This window comes from Peromyscus maniculatus, chromosome 3 (genome assembly GCF_049852395.1).
Source record: "Peromyscus maniculatus bairdii isolate BWxNUB_F1_BW_parent chromosome 3, HU_Pman_BW_mat_3.1, whole genome shotgun sequence".
Taxonomy (NCBI): Eukaryota; Metazoa; Chordata; class Mammalia; order Rodentia; family Cricetidae; genus Peromyscus; species Peromyscus maniculatus.
Genome location: NC_134854.1, coordinates 63,030,744 through 63,055,386, shown reverse-complemented (window position 1 = coordinate 63,055,386; position 24,643 = coordinate 63,030,744).

Below are 24,643 nucleotides of genomic sequence, written 5' to 3'. Positions count from 1 at the left end.
GTTTTTCTAAATGGATGGAGAAGGGATTGGAATGGGAGAATCAAGTGAGGAGGAAGAAGGAAGAAGGGGATGAGGGAGAGAGCATAGAGAGACAGCTGAAATTAAGGGCCATTTCTGTGGTAGTATGATAACCTAATACAGTAAAACCTTCCTAAAATATATACATATATGAAGGCAATCTAAATGAAATCACCAAATGGTGGAGGTGACAGAGCCCCAACTGGCCATCTCTTATCCCCAAATGAAGTTTTCAGAACTGAGAATGTCTTACATCTAAGTGAATTGTTGGCCAAATGGGTCCCATGAGATTCCCCCAAACAACCCAGGCTGATGTCAAGCCTATAGGTTACTCTCCACAAATTGATTGCCAGGCCTTATTGTTGAAGACACCTATACACAACTCATTGAACACAGAGAAGTCAATCTGGTACCTACATAAAGCCTTCATGCTACATTCTAGCAGGAAGGAACTCTGCACACTTACAGAAAATAAACATGAACACCAATCAGCCACAAATCTTTTGATCTAAAATAGTGTCCTGCCTATAAGGTATGCTAGAGCAATGATTTCACAAAGCTCATGGGAGTAACCAACCAACATCTGATTGGATTTAAGACCTGCTCCGTGAGGTAGAACCCATACCCATCACTGCTTGGGTGACCAAGAATATGAGATAAGGTAGGCCAGGGATCTAGGGGGAAACCAAATACTACTGTTCTGCTAAAGAGACATAGCCATAAAATGACATTTTGCTATATCATAGATCACTGCCTTGAGCAGCTATGACCAGTGAAATTTCCACAAGTAGATAGGTGGAGGGTCTTAGCCTACCTGAATGAGGATGGACTGGGTCTGAGGAAAGGTAAGTGTACCACTGCTCACCTGTTCCCCAGGTTACTTTTTGTCCCAGAGACAATCAGACACTGTAAAGCAGGAACTCATTTATTATTAAGCAATGAGCATCTTTTAAAGTAGAAAACTGCAGAACCCTAGGAGGGGGTGGAAGGAACCAGTCATTTTTAAGGTCACCCTATACTCATTCCTTCATCCACAAGCTGTTTATGTGTTGACATCATCTTGCCTGATTTTTGTATCCAATCTAATCTCAGCATAAACAACTTGGGATCCACCTGTCCAACTTCCTCTTGGTGCCATCATTGCAGCCCATGTGCCCCACAGATGGGAACAAACACAAGAGACCTATAGACAGACTATACATGTAGAGAGAGATCTTGGAACACTCAACCCTAAAAGTATGTCTCCATCAAATCCTTCCCCTCAGGATTCAGGGAACTCTGTTGAAGAGTTCAAAAGAGTGAAAAGTGCTAGAGGAGATGGAGGACACCAAGGAAATTGGCCCTCTAAATCTCGTGGTCAATGCACATATGAACTCACAAACAGAGGACACATGTACACGACCTGCACAGGTCTGCCCCAAATGAGGTTCTAGAGCTAAAAGGAGAAATGGACACATGCCCCCATTTCTAACCCAGAGGCTATGTCTAATTGATAACCACTTGCAAATGAAAACTTAGTTTTCTCCAAGGGAGTGACACTGGGGAAATAAACTACTCTTAAGGGTAGGCTGCATGCCCAGCAGTAAATGAGGAACTCAATGGCACCTCTGGAGGTTCCTTGTCTCATGTCTCATGGCATGTCAGGGCTTTTGTTCTTATCTTTTTATTTTATTTATATATTTTTCTCTATTTTAACCTACAGGTCATTTGTGTATACATTATAGCTTCCAGGTTAGTGTTTCTGTGGGATTCCTGAGTGTGTGAATGAGGGGACCTCTGAGTCCTTATCTGTTTCTTGGGCCTTTTCTTGCGTTCTTTTCCTTCTGTTTGTTTTTGTCCTATTCTAGTGTGTTAGTTTTTGTTTTATCTTATTATAGTTTCTTTTATTATTATCCCTTAGAAGCATATTTGTTTTCTAGTGAGAGACAGAAGCGGGTGGATCCATGTGGAAGGGGATGTAGAGGGTAACTGGGAAGTATAGAGGGAGGGAAACCATAAGCAGGAGCTATTCTGTGAGGAAAAAAATCTGTTTTCAATAAAAGAAAACAGTAAATAAATAAATACACTTTGAGATGTCATCTAACCCCGGTCAGGATATCTAAAATTAAAAGAACAAAATGGCAGCTGGGCGGTGGTGGCGCACGCCTTTAATCCCAGCACTCGGGAGGCAGAGCCAGGCGGATCTCTGTGAGTTCGAGGCCAGCCTGGGCTACCAAGTGAGCTCCAGGAAAGGCGCAAAGCTACAAAGAGAAACCCTGTCTCGAAAAACCAAAAAAAAAAAAAAAAAAAGAACAAAATGGCAACAAAGCTGTTATTGATACAGAAAAGGGGGAAATACTATGCACTTTTGGTAGGAATGTAATTGTTGCAGCCACTATAGAATTCAATGTCCTCAAAAAGCTAGAAAAAGATTCAACTATAACACTCTTGGCATGTATATCCAAAGGACTCTATTTCCAACTATACAGATAGTTGTTCATCCATGTTCATTGTTGCTCTATTCACAATAGCCAGGAAATGGAAACAGCCTAGTTGTCCATCAATTTATCAATGGATAATAAAAGTGGGTATATTTACACAATGGAATGTTACTTAGCTGTTTAAAAAAATGAAATGTGCAGGTAAATTTAGAGCTAGAAATCATTCTTAGTGAAATAACCTAGACCAGAGAGACAAATATCTCATGTTCTCTCTCATATGTGTAAACCAGCTTGGAATCTTTAGATATGTGTTTAAATTGGAGTACCCATAGAATTCAGGAAATGGGGAGCAATGGGATGGTTGAAGGGAGGGGAGACAACATAAGTGGCATGAAGGGGGAATAGGGAATAATGGAGCAAGAAGAAATAAGTGGGGTGGGGGAGAGCAGTGCAGGGTAAAAAAAGAAATATGAGGAGGGATAACTAACACCAAGGACCTTTGAAATGCCGTATATAAACCTACTGTAGAAGCTTCCCAAAATATAAACATATGCATATATGAAAAGAATTTAAATGGAGTAACACCATAACAAGGAGTATAATGCCCTCCTAGACACTGTAGGCTATAAAATTAAAAGTTCAATGCCAGAAATGAGTTACCTCTTTCAGAGTTGTCGGTCTATTGGGTCTATAGCTCAGACATTACAGGCCATTACTCTTGGTTGCCCTCCAGAACTTGACAGTAAGACCCTATTGATGAAGATACCACATACTTGAGTCATACAGTGTGGAGAAATCAAGCTGGTACTGATCTAGAAGCTTTATCTCTACTGGCCAGCTTTCAGTGATAGACAGTATTGTGTATGCCACCAGAGGGGAAATTAATCATCACTCTTATCTACCTATCAACTCTGAAAGCTACAATAACAACTCCCTTGGAAAAAGAGGCCCTCTGATGCAATAGTGGCATGAATATTATGGGAGTAACCAGCTATTTTCAGATATATTTAAGGCCCACTCCACAAAATAGTACTCATTCCTGGTACTGTCAGTGGGGACAAGAACCTGTGACTAGGTAAGTTATATGACCAGAGGGAGAACCTGCTACTTTCATTCTGCTAAATGGACACAGTCTTAAACCAACTTCTAAGATTTATTATATCCATAAACTCATGTATCTCTCAACTTCATCAGAGAAGCTTCTTTTTGCAGTAGAGAGCAATTAACACAGAGGCCCAGATGGGTCAATATGCAGAGAATAAGAGACTGTGGAATGCACAGCCATAAATGGGGTATCATTCCCCCTTTCTGCAATAACCTCTGAGCCTTGTGGGAGAGGCTCAGAGGTTATTGCAGAAACGGGGCATCAGAAATTCTAAGAGACAAAGGAATGGATGGCTAGAGCAGAACAGTGTTTTCTGGACACAACAGGGCTGTTGCACATATGAACTAGAATGATTTGACAATCTGCACAAAATTGAGCAAACCAAAATCCCAGAATGGACAGAGGATGGGGCTCATGAATTCCTACCTCCTGGCTGAAGAGCTATTGGCAGTTAATGGCTTCTGGACAAGGAAGAGAAACATTTCTTCAAGGATGAGACCCCTGAGAAGCTATCCATGCTCCAGTAGATGGCCCTACGCCCATGTACATACTGGCAGCAGTAAGTGTGCTTAGTGCACTCTAAAAATATATACATAAAATTGGGAGGGAAAATAGTGGTTGGAGGTTATCAGAGAGGAGATGGAGGGGAGAGAATAGGGAATGCACTTGACCAAAATGTATTATATGCATGTAAGAAATTCACAAACATTAAAAATTGAATATTGTTATAATGGAGTTTTTCATAAGTACCTCTATCATAATCTAATCATAACGATGGCAAATTCATCACCAGATTCAGACAATATACTTGTATTTTTCTCTCTGAACCCTCACAAAGATACTGAGTTAGATAGTATCTATTTATAAATAAGGAAACACCATTCTGAGCTAGCATTAAATCCCAAATTCAGAGTCTGTGCTTCAAGTTACCTGTAATCTGATGGTTCCTAAAATTTTAGCTACAGCTCAGACTTGCCCTTGGAGCCAATGAGATGTGTTTCTAACTGCCCATGAAACAGACTATGTGCACTTCCCCAGGCGTCTCAAAATAAGCACAGCCAAAACTAAGTTTATCTTCTCACCAAACCTGTTCTTCCCCTTCCATATTTTAATAATAGTGTTGCTATCCATTCAGCCACTTAAGGCCAAGTTCTGACTCCAGGGAATATTGTAAGGCTGTAAAAGCAATGAAAATTACTGATACAAGATCTCTCTCCTACTAACCCCTGACATCTAACCTGGAAAGCTCTTGGTTATAAAAATAAAATTCCCTGTCCAAATATGCACCATCATTTTTGTTACCCAAATTTCATTTCTAGGCCACTGAAATAACCACCTCTTTGGTCCTGGTAACCACCAATCACTCTAATATTCCATCAGTCAACACACACAATTACAGTCCAAAGGAGTCTAATGTTACTGCCGTAATTTTTTTTTTTTTTTAGACAGGATCTCACAATGTATCCCAGGCTGGCCTCCAACTCACAATCCTCTTGCCTTGGGCTCCCAAATATAATTACACCTGGCTTCAAAACATCCCTCTTGACTGCCAACTGCATACATAGTTAAGGTAGATATTGACAAGAAGCATTAGTTTAAAATGGCAATTGTTTTGGAGACAGTGAAACTTGGGAGTTCTATCTTCATCCCAAGGTTTTGTTTTATTTTTGGTTTTTGGTTTTGTTCTTTATTCTAAGCAGGTGAAGCTTTTCTTAGGCTTCAGTGGCCTCAGCTAATTTTAGGATCATGAGAAATCAGTTAATGAAGAAAGTCCCACAGAGCTAGACCACAGTACATACCGTGTGATGCTGCACCTTGTACCCCCTCAAGTTCACATGCTCAGTCCTCCAAACACACTAGGGTTCTTATCCTTTGGAGAACTTAAAGCAACATTGAAACTGGATAGGAAGGGAATATGGGACACATAATTTTAGAGGAAGAAATATGATAGAGTTATTAGTTATGTGATTGTTTCTGTTAAAATTGTACCACTAACATTTTTTCAATGTATGCACATTTAAACAATTAATAAATGGGAGCTCATGGAACTGAAAAGCTATGTGGGAAGAACACCATCATTCAAACAAAATGGCAGGCCACAGAATGCAATAAAGATTTTTTTACTAACTACAAATCTGTTAGAGGCCCTGCTAATATCCAAAATATGTAAAGAACTAAAAAAAATGGACATCAGAAAACCACCCAATTTTTAAAAATGGGTCACAGATCTAAACAGAATTCTCACAGGGTGAAATACAAATGGATGAGAAGCACTTCAAGGAATGTTCCATATCCTTAGTCATCTGGGAAATGCGTATCAAAACTACTTTGAGATTTCATTTTTCACTAGTCAGAATGACCAAGATCAATAAAACAAATCACAGCTCATGCTGAAAGCTGTGGGGTAAGGGGATACTCATTCATTGCTGTTGGGAATGCAACCTTGTACAGCCACTGCTGAAATCAGTGTGGCAAATCCACAGGGAGCTAGGAAAATATCTACCTAAAGCCACTGTTGAGCATATACCCAAAGAACATTTCATCCTACCACAGAGATACTTGCTGAACCATGTCCATTACTGTTCTATTCATAATAGCCAAAAATTGGAAATAGCCTAGAAAAATAAAGAAAATGTGGTACATTTACAAAATGGAGTATTAGCTGTTGAAAAAGTGGTGTGGTGGTGCACGCCTTTAGTCCCAACACTCAGGAGGCAGAAGCGGGTGGGTCTACATGAGTTCAAAGCCAGCATGGTCTACAAAGCAAGTTCTAGGACAGCCAGAGCTTACTTCGAGAAACCAAAAGAAAAGGAGGAGGAAGAGGGAGAGAGAGAGGAAGAAAAAGGAGGAGAGGGGGGAGGGAGGAGAAGGTAGAGGGAGGGAGGAGAAGAAGGAGGAGGGGGAGGAGAGTGATGGGAGGGGGAAGGGGAGAGAGAGGAGGAGGGGGAAGGCGAGAGAGGGGAAGGGAGGGGGAAGGAGAAGAAGAAGAAGAAGAAGAAGAAGAAGAAGAAGAAGAAGAAGAAGAAGAAGAAGAAGAAGAAGAAGAAGAAGAAGAAGAAGAAGAAGAAGAAGAGGAAGAATGGAAATCACAAGTAAATGGATAAAGCTAGAAAAAATTATCCTGAGTGAGGTAACCCCGACCTAAAAGGACAAATATGCAAACATGGTATATATTTGTTTATATGTATATGCTAGCTGTTAAAGACTTCAATAAGCAAGCTATATTCCATATAGTCACAGAGGTTAGGTATAGGGTAAGGGAATATGGAGGAGGCATGGATTTCCCTAGGAACGGGAAATCGAATAGACAGTTATGGATGAACTGGGGTGGGATCAGGAGGATCAAACTGGAAGGAGGGGGAGAGGGAGGTAAGGGAGGAAATAAAAGAAGAGACAGCTAAAACTAAGGGCCGTTGGAGGGATTATATGGAAATCTAATACAGTAGAACCTTCCTGAAATATATACATGTATGAAGGTAATCTAAATGAAATTGCCAAATAATGGGACAGAACCCCAACTGGAAATCTCTCACCATCAAATGAAGTTTCCAGTGCTAGGAATGTGTTACATCTACTCAAGTTGTGGGTCAAAGGGTTCCCATGGAAACCCCCAAACAACTAGGCTGTTGCCAAAGCAATTGGTTGCTCTCCACAAAATTGACAGTAAGGCCTGAAAACAACACCTACACAACTCACTGAACACAGAGAAGTCGAGCTGGTGCCTACCTAGAGTCTTCACCCCTATGAACTAGTGTTTATGCTACTGGAAGGTACTCGGCATGCTATTAAAAGAGAAAGGTAAACACCAGCCCAGCAAGAAACCCTTCAATTGACAATGATGACCTGCCTTCAGATTGTGCTACTGCACATAAGACTTCCGAGAGTAACCATTAGCCGATTGGATTTAAGGTCACTCAGGTGGACCCATCAATAACACTGCTCAGGTAGCCAAGACTCTGAGAGCAGAGAGGCCAGGGACCTAGGGCAACAAAGACTACTGTTCCCCTAAAGAAATGTAGCCATAAAATGACTACTGATGACATTCTACTATACTCATAGATCAGTGCCTACTATATGACATTCTACTATACTCATAGATCACCTATCATCAACAAAACTTCCTCCTGCAGGAGATGGGAACAAATACAGAGACCCACCACCAGACAATGAGCAGAGTGAGAGACCTTGGAACACTCAGTCCCAGATGAGATGTCTCCATAAAATCCCTCCCCTCAAGTCTCAGGGAACCCTACCAAAGAGGAGGCAGTAAGAGTGTAAGAGTCAGAGGAGCTGGAGGATACTGAGGAAGCAAGGTCTTCTAAACACAGCAGGACCAATGAACATATAAACTCACAGAGACTGAGGCAGCATGCATATGGCCTTCAGGGGTTTATGCCAGATGGGTCCCAGTGCTGAGAGGGGAAGTGGACACAAGCCCACATCCCTAACCCAGATATATCTCCAACTGATAACTGCTCGCAAATGAAAAATTAGGTTTCACCAAAAGCGTCTCACTGTATCCAAATGACTCTTAAGGCCAGGCCCCATGCCCAGCAGTAGATGACCAACACAAAAAAAGGCTTGATGGCATCTGGGATATACTTTGTCTCATAATGTTTTGTCAGGGCATTTTTTGTTTTTACCTTGCAGATCTTTTGCATATATATTTTGATTTCCAGTTTTGCATTTTTCTGAGATTCTTGTATGTACAAACGTGTATGTCTCTATGTCTATGTGTTTCTTGTATTTTTTTTTCTTTGGTTTGTTGTTTATTTGTTTGTTTTGACATATTCTGGTTTTTTCTTTTATGTTATTTTATTTTATTATTATTCCTTAGATACCTGTTTGTTTTTTAACAAGAGAAAGAAACTCCCCCGAGATTCTCCCCACCTCCCCTCCCATCCTAGTCCTGGAGGGGAGGTGGGGAGAATCTCGGGGGAATTGGGGGAGGTGAAACTGTAATCAGAATAAATTTTATGAGAAAATCTATTTTCAATGAAAGAAAAACAGAAACTAGAAGGTTGGGCCTAGCTGGAGGAAGCCAGTGATTGGGAGTGTACCTTTCTCTCTGCCATGAGGTAGCCACATTGCCACAGTGTCTGCTTCAGCATACATAGGCCCTGAATCCCTGGAGCCAAGGTCTATGATCCGTCAACCACAGTGACAATGGACCCCTCACTACACACCTCCCACTGAGACTTCAAACCCAAGAGCTCTTCCCCCGGCCCTGTCTAGGAGGTTGCAGTCTATCGTTCATTTCCATAAGTCTTTACTAAAAGGAGGATGTTATTTGCTCTTATGTAAGAGCACGGTCCACAAATTTAGAAAACTTAACATTGATGTAGAGCTGTTATTCAACCTACCATCTGTATCATAATCGTGATATGCCTCTTACTATGTTTCAGGCTTTGCTGACATTCCTGTTTTTCTTTTGATGTAAGGCCCAACTTGGGCATGCTGTTAGTATATCTACTATCCTTTAATCCATACCAGTTCTTTGGCCTTTCATGGTCTTTGTGACATTTGAAAGAATTGAAACAAATTGTTTTATAGGATGAGTCACTTTAGATTCATGGTTCTTCAAGACTAGATTGAGTTCATGCACTTTTAATAAAGTGGAAGATAGATCTTTCTTGGGTTGTCACATACAGAAGCAACATATCTATTTGATATTAATCTTGATCACTGGCTCTAAGGCAGTGGTTCTCAACCTTTCTAATGTCCCTCATGTTGTGGTGATCCCCAACCATAAAATAATTTTGCTACTACTTCATAACTGTAATTTTGCTGTTATGAATAGTAATGTAAATATCTGATATGCAGGATATCTAATATGCAATTCTTGTAGGGAGCATGTGTTGTGGAATATTCCCTTACATGGTATGAGGATATGTCACTGTAATTGGTTTAATAGAAAGCTAAATGGATAATAGCTTGGCAGGCTTTTGGGGACAGAGAGAACACTGGGAAGAAGGTGAAGTCACCAGCCAGATAGAGAGGAAGCAGCATGGAGAGTACAGGGTAAAGGTAACTGAGCCACATACAAGAACGTAGATTAAAAGATATGGGCTAATTGAAGTTATAAGAACTAGTTAGGAGCAAGCCTAAGCTATCAGCTGAGATTTTATAATTAATAATAAGTCTCCATGTCATTACTGGGGAGCCAACGGTCCTGATGAAAAAGTCCAACTACAGTCAGGACCCACACATTGAGAACCACTGCTCTAAGGGATCGTTCACTCTTCCACACTACACACTTACTATTTTTTTTCCTTTTGTTATTACTGTGCAATTTGTTAGAAGGATCAACGCTTTTAGAAAGTTCTTTTTAAAGTGCTTGTCATGATGCCACTTAGTTTTTAATCATTATCTGTGTCAAAGGAGTTAAAAAAGAATGAACAGTGACTGAATTAAATGTGTAATATTATAAGAAATCAATGTTACATCATAGAATCAGAAGTTTTTTTCCAGTTAATTCATGTAATATGAAGTTAGAAAAGTTTACATCTACCATAGGGATTAAGTCATTATCAGCAAATCCATTCTATCAACATTTACTAAGTGTCATATTTCAAATGCCATGACCAGACTGGGAGTATATTAAGGAATAAGAAAGTCTCTTCAGTAAATAAAACTCCCTTAGTGTCTGGGTACTAGATCCTACAACTATATCCATAGATAAGGAGGTTCTTGTTCATAGAGATTCTGATACAATGGTTGAGGGACTCCCAGCCTAAAAATGAAGGTGAGAAAAATTGCATGTTTTTGTGATAATCACATGGCATAGGAACAAGAAAGATGGTTAAAGCCGTGGAACACAGAAGGTACTTAAGAGGTTGGTCATGAAGACAGAAGAGGCGGAGAAGGAAATGTGCAGAACTGGCCTTTCAATCCACTTGAATCAAAAAAGAGATAATAATAGGTGATGAAGACAATGTGTTATTTCTTTCAAAGTAAATATTATGTTAGCAAGATGTGTTTTGTAGATACCTGACTAATAATCCTAGCTATTGTTATAAATTAGAGGGTAGTTCATCCCAGTATGTAACTTGGAAATGCTGTGATTCAAGTCGAATGGGCAATCACTACACAGGTTTGGACCCCATGTCATCAAAAGGTGTTTGTGTTTTTCATCCATTCTCCAGTTGCTCCTCCTCATGGGCAAGGAGATCTGTTTGCACAGTGAAGTTCAAGGGTGTGGAACACAATGAAGTTGGCTCTCACACACATGGACTTGTTACTCTAATTTCTTTATCATCTTGATGGATCTTCCTTAGAAAGTGGAAAGGATGTCTTTCCACAGTCTTATAAAGTCAAGATTTAAAAATACATACCCGTGTCTCAGGTCTCAAGTCCAGAAGAACACATTGACTATAATAAAATCACAATTTTCAACAAAACTCTCCACTAACAGAACATTTCACTTTGATGATGAATGGTTGTAGACATCACAATTCTCTGTTTTTAAGAGGTCCTATAAATGGCACACCGGTTTACAAAATGACCATATTTTCATCTTTTAAATTTAAAAAATTTTTCTCATTCAGACTCCCTACTTTCTTCCAATTAAGATTGCATCTGAGAAAGTTCTAGAATAAGAGCATAGGAATATATTTTGTATGTAGTCAGGGGCTCAAAGAGCATTTCTTCCACCTGAAAGTCATTAGTTATTGACAGTCAACATCCTTTTCATACAGCAATGTCAGTGTTGCTATTGTCCTCTACAGAGTGAAAGATGAGGTCAGTGAAGGATTTTGAAGAAGGAGATCAGGGGAGCCTTCCAGGTAGGAGAAAGCCCCCTAAAACCATTGTCCAGATCCTTGCAAGTCTGATGCACTGAATATTACTTGGAATTGAATTTTCCCCATAGGTTCCTGTTTTGAATGCTTATGTCACAATGTGTGGCAATATTTTAGTAGGAAACGGGAACCTTTAGGAGGCAAGACCTGGCTTGGAAAAGCAAGTTACTAGGGGCCATCCTTTGACATCACAGCCCCAGGCCCAGCCACTCTGGCTCCTGTTCCACCCTCAGGTAAGGAGTCTCTACCACAATCCTTCCTGTCTTCCTCCTCCATGCCTTCTCTGCCAGGACAGACTGAAACTTACAAAACCATGATCAACCCTCCCTCCTTTAGGTTGTTTCTGGCAGGTGTTTTGGTCAAACTTCTGAAGGCAAAAGTAACTAATATTATCAGTCAGCATCAAATCACTCAGAGACACCCAGCTGTGGGGGTTGGAGGTGGCACCACTATTTTCAATGCTGCTCCAAACCTCTTCTCGGCACTGGTTGGGGAACGCCTACATGAAGAACTACTCCATTTTCTAAAGTTGATGTTTTTGCCCGGAACAGATTACTCTGATGTTCAGTGATTTTTTTTTTATGATCTTATTCTTGGGAGAGCTGCCAGAGCTCTGGGTAACCAGGTTTCATCTATACAACAGGAACAAAGTTGTTTCCTTTCTTTCCCTCTCAGCAGTGAAACAAGTACTGTAGGATGTTCAAAAATCCCCCACAGCATTAGTTCACTTTTCTTAATCTCTTGTTAGACTAAGAACTACACAGCACTGTAATTGAGGTGAGAAAAGGCATCATTGAAACCCTTCAAAGCTTGTTCTTCCTCATTTAAAACACACAACCCAGCAGAGAAACAAAGATACATTCGTGCACATGTAGGATGTATGTAATATGTAAGATGAAGGAGTAGAATTTGCTAAACTGGAATGCTCCATTTGAAAATATTGGAAGCATATCTTGCTTTGTATTTATCTAGCTGGCTCTTAGGATTTTGCTTAAAGAAAAAGAAGAAATCCCGTCTTCTGGGAAGTAAAGGAAAGCCAACAATCTACCACATGCTAATTCATCCCTGAATTTCCTTCGTGCTAACGAGACAGAAAAAAAATCCAAGAAATACAAGGAGGGAGAGGAGGAAAAGAAAACTGACTAAGACTTAATGAGTCATTTTTTATGCCAGAGAGCAGGCTGGACACATTAGATTCAGAATCCACATATAAGCAAAAGGAAAACTATTACCAGGCTTTACTTTAACCTTCATATGACCTCTGAGCATGTGATAAAGAAAATACGTACTCTCTTCCATAGTTTGCTCTGAGATCTAGCAAAGAATCATTTTCCCCAACCTGAACTGCTCTCACGCTGACACGTCTACGAGACAAAGTTGGAGATTAGTAGGAATTGTCAGTACACTATCAGGAAAAAACAATCTTGGACCCCCGAGGCAGATGCATAATGGCTACACACAACCCACACCTAAAATTCTGGCAAGCATGTGTGTGCCACACACTTTTTAAAAGTCATGGACAGGAACACAGTCCCCAAAGGGAGCTCAGAAAAGGGCAGACTGGAAACTATGCTCTACTTACAACATAAAATGGAGATATGGTAGTAACTTCAAATACATATGGGGATGTTTGATGGAAAAGGAAACAGGTATATTTTAAGTACATAGTCTTGCTGTAGTGTGAAAAGCCTAGAAAGATAAAGTTTAATAAAATAAATGCTTAACTAACCTGAAATAAAATTGAGCAGACTGTCGTGGGAGGTAAGTTCCCCTTCACTTGAAATCTTGGACTATGTCCTTGGCAAACTATTGTAAAGATTAGGTGGGAGGTTGTGGGGGGAATAACATTGAAGTTCTGTCTAACCCTGGAATTATATAAAAATGGAAGGGGTAGATTGATATCAAATCTTAATCCAAATTTCCAAGGCTCTAAACTCAAAAGCAGAAATACAATAATTCTGAACTATGCAGTAAGGATCGATTTACATTTTTTTTTATTTTTTTACTTACTGATTTCTTCTGTAAACTGAGACACGAACCAATAATTTCACCTATTGATGCGTACAGCACTGGGATCAGGCGTTGTGGCTCTATCCTCTGTGGGTATCAAGTATGCCGTGTAAGCATGGCCATTCATTTGGGTAACATATTTATCAAAGGTCTACTATATGCCAGTCACAGGACTACACACTCCAAAAAGGGACGGAGGCTCCACCTCTCAGAACTTATAGTCTATGGTTCTTGCTCTCTCTCCATAGATTATATCGAGGCTGCTGTTGTCATGTTTTTGTTAACCTACGTTCTGATTAAAAGCACCAAACTAATTTTTTTTTTTATAAAAGGATGAAGCAATATTCTTCCATGAGACATTCAGCTGAACAATGATAGTTATCAGCTTAGAGGAATCCAATTCACAGAATTTGAGAAACCATTTTTATTTAGAAAAAAATATATTACTACTTATGCTTCTGGAGTTAAATGAATATGTATGTCATTCTTTTCTATATTTAATATACATCAACATTAATTTGCATTGACTTCATTCATTAAAAGAATACAATTGGTTAAAGGACTAAACGTCATTAAGAAAGCTGAATTGCTGCCTTTTGGCAACTTCAGATGGGCAGAGAATGTCTAGACTAGGAATAGAAACATTTCTGGGCATTATGTCTCCTTACATATACCAGTAGCTTGATTTGCTGCAAAATAATTGAGTTGGAATTTTATGCAGTAGGATTTAGGTTAAGACCTTTTAAAAAAAACTTCAAGATTATGTTATGTTATTGGTTGCCTGACACTATCAAAAACAATGTACTAAAGAGTCCAAAGGGGACTGGGATGTTGATCAGTGGAAGAGTGCTGGCCTAGCATGTGCAAGGTCCTGGATTCAATCCCAAGCAGAGAGAGATGGTGGTGATAGGCGGAGCGGGGAGGGAGAATGATCTTAGGTAACCATTCCTGTATTCTTCCTGGGACCCGTTCCAAATCATCCTGAGGTAAAAATGACTCTTTCACTCTTTTTCCTGATTATCATTTCACAAGCAACTATTCACTGCTTGGTACACAGAAGACAGTCAGTGGACGTTTTTGGTGAACAAATGAATAGGCATTGTCAGAAATGAACTAAACTGACCTTACAAGGACAAAAGAGGATCCATTTCTTTCCTTAACTCATTTAACAGATACCAATTACTACAGATCAGCTAAGTACTAGATGTTAGATACTGTAATGTATCTAAGGATCATCAAAACCACTCTAATACTAGCCTTCAAGGAGTTTATAGTCTAATTGGAGAGATTAATTCAAACAATGCCATTAAAATGCAAATTTAATGTGCATAATATGTTAAGTGGTCTGATAAGAGATGGAGCCTGTGAAAGTTATAGCAGGGATTTGACCTTGACAGGGAAGACAGAGGAGGCTTCTTTAAGGAAGTAACAAGGAAGCACACTAAAAGAAAGTGAAGTAGAAGGTCCCAGGAAAAAGTTCTGGCAGGTGCAAAGGTCTTCATGTAAGAGTGAGGGTCGATGTGACTGCTGCACAGGGTTCACATGTGACATGAGGCTAGAAGACCCCGGAGGCCACGTAAAGGGGACCTTAATCTTAAGATTGGATTTAAAAAATGAAATGAAAGGAGGATGACATGGGTGCTCCTAAAGTATGGAGAAGACTTTTATTGTAGAGATAAGGGAGAAAGCAGGCAGAGAGAAGAATCCAGGCTGAACACGGTCAGCAGACTAAACTGGACCATGTGGGGTGGGGGAGAGAACAAGAGAGACACCACAGACCAAGAGGCTGGCCAGGCCAAGAGGCCGAGAGACTGGCTTAGCCAAAATGACTGGATTGTATAGGGACCAGGCTAGGGGGAGTGAAGTGGAAGCATGTGGGCGGGAGAAGTTTAGTGTAGGGAGTGAGTATACCAGCCATACCCTATAACAGACAGGGACTGAGGGATGCTGGGAGAACCTGGAGGCCAGGTCCACTTTGATATGTTAAACAGGCACCACAGTTAGCCATTTGTCCCAGGTTTGAGACCTAACAAAGATCAAAATAATAGCAGCAGAGTGTGTAGTAAGCACACACACACACACACACACACACACACACACACACACACATCACTCTTCATTCAAAAGTGTACATTAGATGTAGCATTTTGTTATGTGCCTATATGCTCATATATAAATATATCTCTTCATTGCAATATCATTGGCATACAATTAACTTCACTTTTTGAGATGAATGATCTAGTGGGCTTTATTACATTTACTAAATTGTGTGACCATCCACAGCCTAAATGCGTAAACATCTAACTATCCCCCCAAAGAAATCCATACCCCTTAGCAGTCACTCTCCCTCTCCTCCTCCAGGACGAGAAAGTCTGGAAATCATTAACCTGCTTCAGCTTTCCTCTATGGAGTTGCCTACCCTGGAATTTCATAAAAATCATAGACATGACCTTTCCTCTTTTTTTTTTTACTTACATTTTCTGTTTTGTTTTGTTTTTTGTTTTTGTTTTTGTTTTGTTTTGTTTTTATTAAATTAATTCCGTGACAATTCTGTGCATGTATATAATGCATTCTGGTTACTCTCTCCTCTACACTTTCATTCTCTCCCTCCCATTCCTATTAACCCCCAATCTGCCCTACCTGTGCCTTTTCCAGATTCATGACTTTCAGTATTGTTATGTGGCCATTGGTTTAACCAGAGCCATATATGTGGATGGCCATTGGATTAAGACTATCCATCGAAGCCTAGTGAGGTCACCAGTCAGTACACCACTGAAGACTTGCCCTTTCCTTGAAATATTTCAGCTGTGAGGAGCTGGCTCCTGAATCCGTCCTCCATCTTTGTCTGGCTATTAATGGACCCATTCTTGTCATCCGAAGTAGTTGATAGTTCATGATTGCACTGGCTGTGTATATCCAGAAGATGGTGTTTCACTACCCTCCTCCATACTTCTAGCTCTTACTTAGTCTTCCTACCACCTCTTCTGCAGTGTTCCCTGAGTCCTGGATGGGATGGTTTTGTTTCTGGCTTCTTCAGCTTAGTATAATGCTTTCAAGGTTCATGCAGGCTACAACATACACTTTATTTCTGCTGAACGACAAATACTATGCTATGGTTTTAATATAGACCATATTTTATTTATCCTTTGTTGGACATTTGAGTTGTTTCCAGTTATAGACTACCATAAATAATGTTGGCATGAACCTTTTTTGCAAGTTTCTTTTAGAATATATATTTTAATCTTTCTTGAGTGTATTCCAAGCAGTAGAATCCTGGGCCAGCTAATATTCTACTACTGTTCACTATTAACATGTGTGGGAGATGAACTTCTAACCTGTCCTTTATTGTGCCCAGAAATTTGTGAGGAAGGATGAAGATCCAGTGCATGTGGTCATCACTCAGCCTCCTCTGAGCTCACTGGTGCACTGATCACACACGCCCATACAGCCACTTGTCCACACTGTCCACTGCAGCTGACATCATTAAACTCAGCATCCACGTCACTTAAGAACAGAGAATCAGCTTGTACACTGCACCCCTCTTTAATTGACCACACAGCACCACTCTTTCGGTGGGTGTGGCATTGCCCTGCCCTGAAGCTCCTCCCTCTCTGTATCTACACAGTAAATCAATCATCCATATTGGGGGCTCCTCCTCCTTAACTAATACATTTGTGTATAATGAGAAAATCAAAGGGAAGGCCAGCATCTCTCTTCTCTCCTGTGGAGTTTTAAAGCTTCAAATAAAGAGAGGAGAACTTGTTCAAAAATTTTCCCATCCTACTTTCTGTCCTCATCTTTCTGGTCCATCAAAATGGGTAGATTTCTCTTTTTTAATTTTCTTACACCTTGGCAGTTCTTACTATGGGCAGTTCTGAAATGGGGAGAGGAGTGGTTAGTTGTCACAGTGGTGGATGAGGTATGGTCAGCATTCATTTGAACAGGATAGGTGACATGAGATGTCTCTCTTTGCTTGGACCACCTCTTACAATATTCTGCTCTGACTTCTTTAGTAACAGCTTTATTGACATACAAGTCGCAAACCATAAAATTCACCTACTTAAAGAATTATTCAAGACCTTTTATTTGTTCGTTTTATGCATATTTAATAGGATGTACATTGGCTTTAACATAGATTTTGCAATTCTCCCAAATGTGTCAATAGATTTTCAACATTAAAATGCCTTGAGTAGCCAGTCCTGGAGCTTACACCTTTAATACTAAGCAGATATTTGTGAGTTTGAGACCAACCTGGTCTATACAATGAGTTCCAGAACATCCTGAGCCAAGTAATGAGACCCTGTCTCAAGAGAGAAAGAAAAAAAAAGCCTTAAGGGTTTTTTTTTCTCATTGTTATTTGTGATGTTGTATTTTATTGAGTATTTGTTTTAGGGTTTCTATTACTGTGAAGAGGCACCATGACCATGGCAACTCTTATAAAGGGAAACATTCAATTGGGTCTGACTTACAAGTTTAGAGGTAGGAAGCACAGTGGGCCGCACGCAGACATGGTGCTGGAGAAGGAACAGAGAGTTCTACATCTGGACCTGCAGGTATCAGTAAGAAAAAGAGACACTGGGCCTGGCTTGAGTATTTTCAGCTTCAAAGCCCACCCCCCAGTACACTACCTCCTAAAAGTGCCACTCCCTTTTAGCCTATGGGGGCCATTTTTATTCACATCACCACAGTATCGCATTTATTTATTTATTTATTGTTTGTTTGTTTGTTTGTTTGTTTGTTTATTGGTGGTACACATGTGCCATGGAACTTAAGTGGAGGTCAGAAGACAATCTGTGGGAGCTGGCTCTCTCCTTCCATCATGTAGATCTTGGAGATCAAACTGAGGTCATCAGGCTTGGCAGTGCCAATGCCCTTATTCCCTAAGCCACCTCTCCAGCTCTCTTCCAGTTTTTTTTTTAAATACATTATCAATAGTCATCTCACTATGCAATACAACAGCATAACTCTTTGTTCCTAACAATAACTATATCACTATACAAATCTTTCCCCATCCCTCCTTACCCTCAAAGGCTTTTAGTATATTCAGAGTTATGCAACTGTTGCCAATCTTAGAACATTTGACCCTGTGCCTTTTTAACACCCACTCCCCACTTTTCCTCAACTCCCTATCCTTAGGCAATCAAAAATCTGTTTTCTGTAGCTATGGATTTGCCTATTATGTGCATTTCACATAAAAGGAATCATCCAGTGTGTCCCTGACTTCTTTCACTTTACACAGTGCTGTTAAGGTTCATCTATGTAGCATCATATTGAAGTACTTATTTAATGTCTGAATAATATACTATTTTACTGGTATACTTCTAAGTTTACACTGCTGTAGACACTTAGGTTGTTTCCATTTGGGGGTATTATGAGTTAAGTTGCTAATGAGCATTAGTATGGAAGTTTTGTGTGGGCAAATAGTCTTTTTTTCCTGGATATATATCTAGGAGTGTAATTTGGGGTCACATGGTGCTGTGGGATGATCTGTATGTCCTGTGGGAGCCCTTCTTGGGTTCTTTGTGGCGTTACCCAGCAGGTCCGCATAGAGGATGATTAGGACCATGGGCCTGAGTGCAGGTGTCTGAGATGGTCTGCACTTGGCTGTGCTGGGGGATGGTCTGTATGTCAAGTTGTTCTGATTGATCAATAAATAAAACCTGATCGGCTGTGGCTAGGCAGGAAGGATAGGCGGGACTAACAGAGAGGAGAAATAAAAGGACAGGAAGGCAGAAGGACTGACTGCCAGATGCCGCCATGACCAGCAGCATGTGAAGATGCCGGTGGGCCACCAGCCACGTGGCAAGGTATAGATTTATGGAAATGGACTAATTTCAGCTATAAGCACAGTTAGCAAGAAGCCTGCCACGGCCATACAGTTTGTAAGCAATATAAGTCTCTGTGTTTACTTGTTTGGGTCTGAGCGGCTGTGGGACTGGCGGGTGACAAAGATTTGTCCTGACTGTGGGCAAGGCGGAAAACTCTAGCAACAACATGGTAACTCTACAATTGAGATTTTTTTAGGGGAAATTATTGTTCAGTTTTACTGTCCCATTTTACAATCCTGCTGGAAGTGTATGAAGATTTCAATTTTGAAGCATTGCCAATACGTGTTATTGTCCTTTTATGATAGCCATCCTCAGTGGTGGGAAAGAGTATCCCTTTGTGGTCTGATCTGCATTTCCCAGGTGGCTAATAAGGTTGGGCATCTTTCCATGTTGGTTTTTGCCATTTGTATATCTTTTTGTTGTTGCAGTGGTGGTAGAAGTGGTGGTGAGCATGCTTATGTATGCATGTGTTCACGTGTGTGTGTTTGTGTGTGTGTGTGTGTGTGTTCACGTGTGTGGGGGGAGGGGAGAAGAAGAGGGAGAGAGGAAGGAAAGGTTGGCTCCAGGGGTCTTGCTCAGTCCTTCTTGACTCTATTTACTGAGGCTATGTCTGTTTCAGAACCCAAGCTCCCCCATTCAGCTGGTCTAGCTATCCGTTTGCCCTGGAGACCCTCTGTCCCTGCATCCCACATGCTGGAATTACAGGTAGGCCACCACACCCCCAGCTGGCAGTGATGTCAGTGTGAGGAGTCTAAACTGTATGCTCAGAGGACACAGCAAGGTGCTATCCTCTGAGCCACCTTCCCAGCCCCACATTTGTGCATCCTTGTTGGAGAATTACCGTGCCTGTCTCCGGAATACCCCAGTAAACTTTCCTACAGGTGAAGACATCCCTTACCACCATCTAAGCCTAGCATCTAACACCAGTCCACATAGAATGATCATGTGCACAGAGACATATACAATGAGTTTGAGGGATGCAAGAACCATGTGAACAGTATCAATTACACCTTGTTTTATTTGGAAGAACTGTTCATGACTTAAAAACATCACATCATCAGTGACAGGCAAATGTCCTCGTGGTATTTGAATTGCTAGTGCAGCATCTTTCTCTATCAGTGTGCATTTGTCCCCTTGTCACACACATATGTCCCCGACAGAATTCAAGACTCCTTTCTAACACACTCAGAAACATCGACATCTCATTGAATGGTAGCAATGAGTCATTATTAAAATACTCAGCCATTGCCAACTCAAATATTTCAATGTTGTTTGATGTTACATAAGATTAAGTGACTTGTGGTGTAAAAGTTACATACTAAAATTACATAATTTTGATGGTCTATTGTTTTTGAACCGTATTTCAATCCTGTCCCCAGAAACCTGCCAAATAATCCTCTTGGTTCCACCTTCTGATACTGTTTTGCTTTTCAGTCAGCCCTCTTCTTAGCCTAGCCAAGGATTTAATATCTAAAATCTTTTCAGATACCAAAAATTGGACATAATAGGATTTTAAGATTTTTATGATATTTTATCACATTTTTCCAGTGTCATAATAAAGGGACTTAGTTTCCAGTGTATTAAAAGGAAAGAGCAAGTTCATTTGTATGAATACTGTACTTCCCCATTTCCCCTCCTCGGCTCCCTGTCATTTCTCTCGGCTATTATTCATGCTTCAATTACAGTTATTTCCTCTCTTTCTCACCCCATTCAAATAACTATGATCTATTATTGCACACCCTAAGTCTAGCTGGTATTTTTATTTCCACCCATACTTCTCCTCTTTCATTTTCTCGTACTTCTTATACAAAGCAGTTTCTTCCCTTAAATTCAAGTTTTCCAATCATAAGACAGACACACCTGACTCCTTCATTATGTGTTCTGGTAGGAACATGCCTGGGCACTTACACATCGAAAGACTCATTATTTTGTAATATATTACTGTCTTTTTGGTTCTCTTTTTTATTGGGTTTAGGTTATTATATTGGTTTTGGAAATTCTTTGTGGAGATAATTTATATTATCTGTGACTTTCATTTGAGGGTAATAAAAGATTCTTCATAACACATTCATTATAGAAGTAGGCCAGCAGGTCTGAGGCGGTAAGAACCACATCAGAAAAAAAAAAAAAAAAAAAAAAAAAACCACATCAGTCTACTTCATATTTTCCTCCTGCTCTCATGTGAGGGAAAGACACCTTCTCTGCTGTGGCAGGTTCCATGGTCTCAGGTGAGTGGGCTGGGTTCCCAGTATTTCAAGGGAATCTAGATAATCTTCGCTAACACAAGCCAGGTATTAAGATTAATAAAGTCAGGTAACTACCCTCCCATCCCCAGCACAGTAAGGCTCTGGCTCAACTTCAAAAGCTAAAAAAAAAAAGTCAAAACTTAAGAGATATGTTGAAATATATGTTATCAATAACTGCTAACTAAAAGGGCTTAATCCAGGTATGAAGTAATTTAATCAAGTCTGATTCTATAAACTCCAGTGTATTGGTCAGGGTTCTCTAGAGGAACAGACTTATTAAATGTACACACACACACACACACACACACACACACACGTATGTATGTATGTATGTATGTATACATATATAGAAAGGAGATTTATTAAAATGGCTTACAGGCTGTGGTCTATTAGTCCAACAACAGCTGCTTACCAATGGGGAGGGTCCAAGAATCCAGCTATTGTTCAGTCCACAAACCTAGATGTCTGAGCTGGTCTTCAGTATATTCCGAAATCCTGAAGAAGTAGGCTCTAATGCTGGTGAAGGCATGGACTTGCTAGTGAGTTCCTTGACTTAATGGAAGCATGGCTTCAGTCCTCACCTGGTATTCCCCCTGTGTACGCATGTGTCCCAACTCTCCTTTGTATCAAGACATTGGTCACAGTGGGCTAGGGACACACCTTATGATCTCGCCTTTAGTCTGTAATTCATCTGTAATGACCCTTTTTCTAAACAAAGTCGCATTCTGAGGACTAGGGGTTAGGACCTGAAAATAAAAAATTTGAGGAAGGGAACACAATTCAATCCATACACGACACATTCCTTTTGGCTGTAGCAATAATGCTTGTTGCCTGTGAAATCATGGCTGTGGGAGGAGAAGGGAAGTAAAACAGTGGCCTCCAATGGTAGCATAGCAACGACTTCTGCTTTCACTCTCTAGTCCTTCCATTTACCTAGTGAAGAAGGAAGCTGATCAGCATTTTTGTAGGAGCTAATATAATACCACTTGAAATTTAACTGCTTGTGAACAAACTGGCAAAATTACCAACCAACCTGCATCTTCAAAAATAGTGTTATTTTAAAAAATTTTAGACATCCTTATTTTCTTTTTTTAATAGTTACATGATGTATTTCAAAATAGCTAGAAGAGCTCAAAATTCCCCTCACATGAAATAACTAATAAGTAGAGTTGGAAATACTTAGTGTCCCCCCTGGATTAATACATCTAGTATATAACAACTATATATGCACCAAATTACCATAATGTGCCCCATAAAACATAAGATTAAAAATAAAGTATGCTGTTACTTTTAACACATAAGTAATATGTCTGTAATTAGCAAAGTCTGTATGTAAGTGTACCACATGACTGATACCTGTAGAGGCCAGAAGAGGACACTGGATCTCCTAGAACTAGAGTTACAGATGATTATGAATCACCATGTGGCTTCTGGGGATCAAATCCAAGTCCTCTTCAAGAGCAACAAGCGCTCCCAACCACTGAGCCGCCTCTCAGTCCCTGCTCCTTCATTTCTGAGCATGTAAGCACTGCCACTATGCACCTCCACCACTTTCTTCTGGATTGAGAAGTTTTAAAGCCAAATCCAATGCAAGCAAAGTTGTAAAATAAAGGAGAATTGCCTTCTGGCTGTTCCTTCCCCTGCTTGCCTTGCTCTATCCCCCTGCCTAGCATGCTTAAAGCTTTGTCCTGTGCTCTGTCTGCCCTTTCTGGCCATACCTTGGGTACTCTAACTTACCTGCTTGAGCCTTGATGTGTGGCCCCACCTGCCTCTACTGCTCAGGAATTATTATTAAGAGTTCACATAGAGAAGTCGGTAAGTTCTATATTGCTCTGACATTAGACTCTTTAAGGTGTTTTATTTGGGTGTGTGTAATAAAACTAACTAATTGACCCATGCTAATGTGTCATACAAGACAAAGAAAGAAGTCACCCAAGATCCTTCTAAACCATCCAGGAAAATGACTGTTGGAGACAAAAAAAAAAAAAAAGAAAGAAAGAAAGAGACCAGTTTGGGGTGTGTGGTGGTTTAAAGAAAATGGCCCCCAAAGGGTGTGGCACTATTAGGACATGTGGCCTTGTTGGAGGAAGTGTGTCACTGTGGGCATGGACTTTGAGGTTTCTCAAGCTTCTCTCAGTGTGACTCTCAGACCATTTTCCTGCAGTGCCTGCAAGATGTAGGACTCTCAGCTACTTTTCTAGCACCATGTCTGCCTGCACACTGCCGTGCTCCCTGCCATGATGATAACAGACTGAACCTCTGAACTGTGTCTCTAAGCTGGAGCCTCTTCACAGCAACAAAAACCCTAAGATGGGGTGTGAGAGTTCTTATAATTTGTCTAATCAAGCCTAATAGCTTTTGTTGGGACTTTTAGGAAAGGCGAACTGAATGAACTAATGAACCTAGGGTCTAAAGCAAATGTAGATCCCCATACCCAACTTTCTAACTCACAGGAGACAGGCAACCACCCAAAGTATTGTAACCTCCTTAATAAGTTCTGTGCCTTGTCTTTCCCTCCTGACAAATGCACCATGATGCTATAATTCTAAAATGGAGATGGCTGACATCTTATCCTGTCTTGAGAAAATATACGGCATGCATCAGACTCTGGCCCTCCTTGCACCTAACCCAGTACCCTTATTTGGGCAGCAGGCAACAGTGATATTCTCCTGAAGTAACCTGGTTGCTGACCCAGGCAGACAGTGGCAAAGGTCATTTGTGGAGGCAAGGTGGACCCAGGGCACCAAGATACAGAGAGCTGCAAAACCTAACAAGGGGTGACAGAGAGACACAGGGAAGACACTTTGTGTGTCAACACTCTACATCCCCAAGACATTGTTCCACCAAACTTACTGTTAAGAAGTTTCAAGACAGCAACCACAGAGCATTAAACCCCAAACATGGGGGCCCTGTAGAGAAGGGAGTAATAGTCTCACCCATGTAGATATTTACAGAGTTCCTTCAACCATGTGACATTTAAAATGACAGTAAAACATCCTGCAAAAGCATAAAGTCTGGATGAGAAGAGCCACATTTGTCCTGAATTTCAGGCTTACTAACTAAAAGTTGTTATCATTAAATTTTTCAAAATCACGCTATTATCAGTAAGACAGTCTCATATTAGGAGATCTACTACAAGGGTTAAACAAGCAAGAGCAGTGTGACAGAGCCCATGATTTGTCTACTGGTTCCAGTCACCTCACTTTTCAGTGCAGGG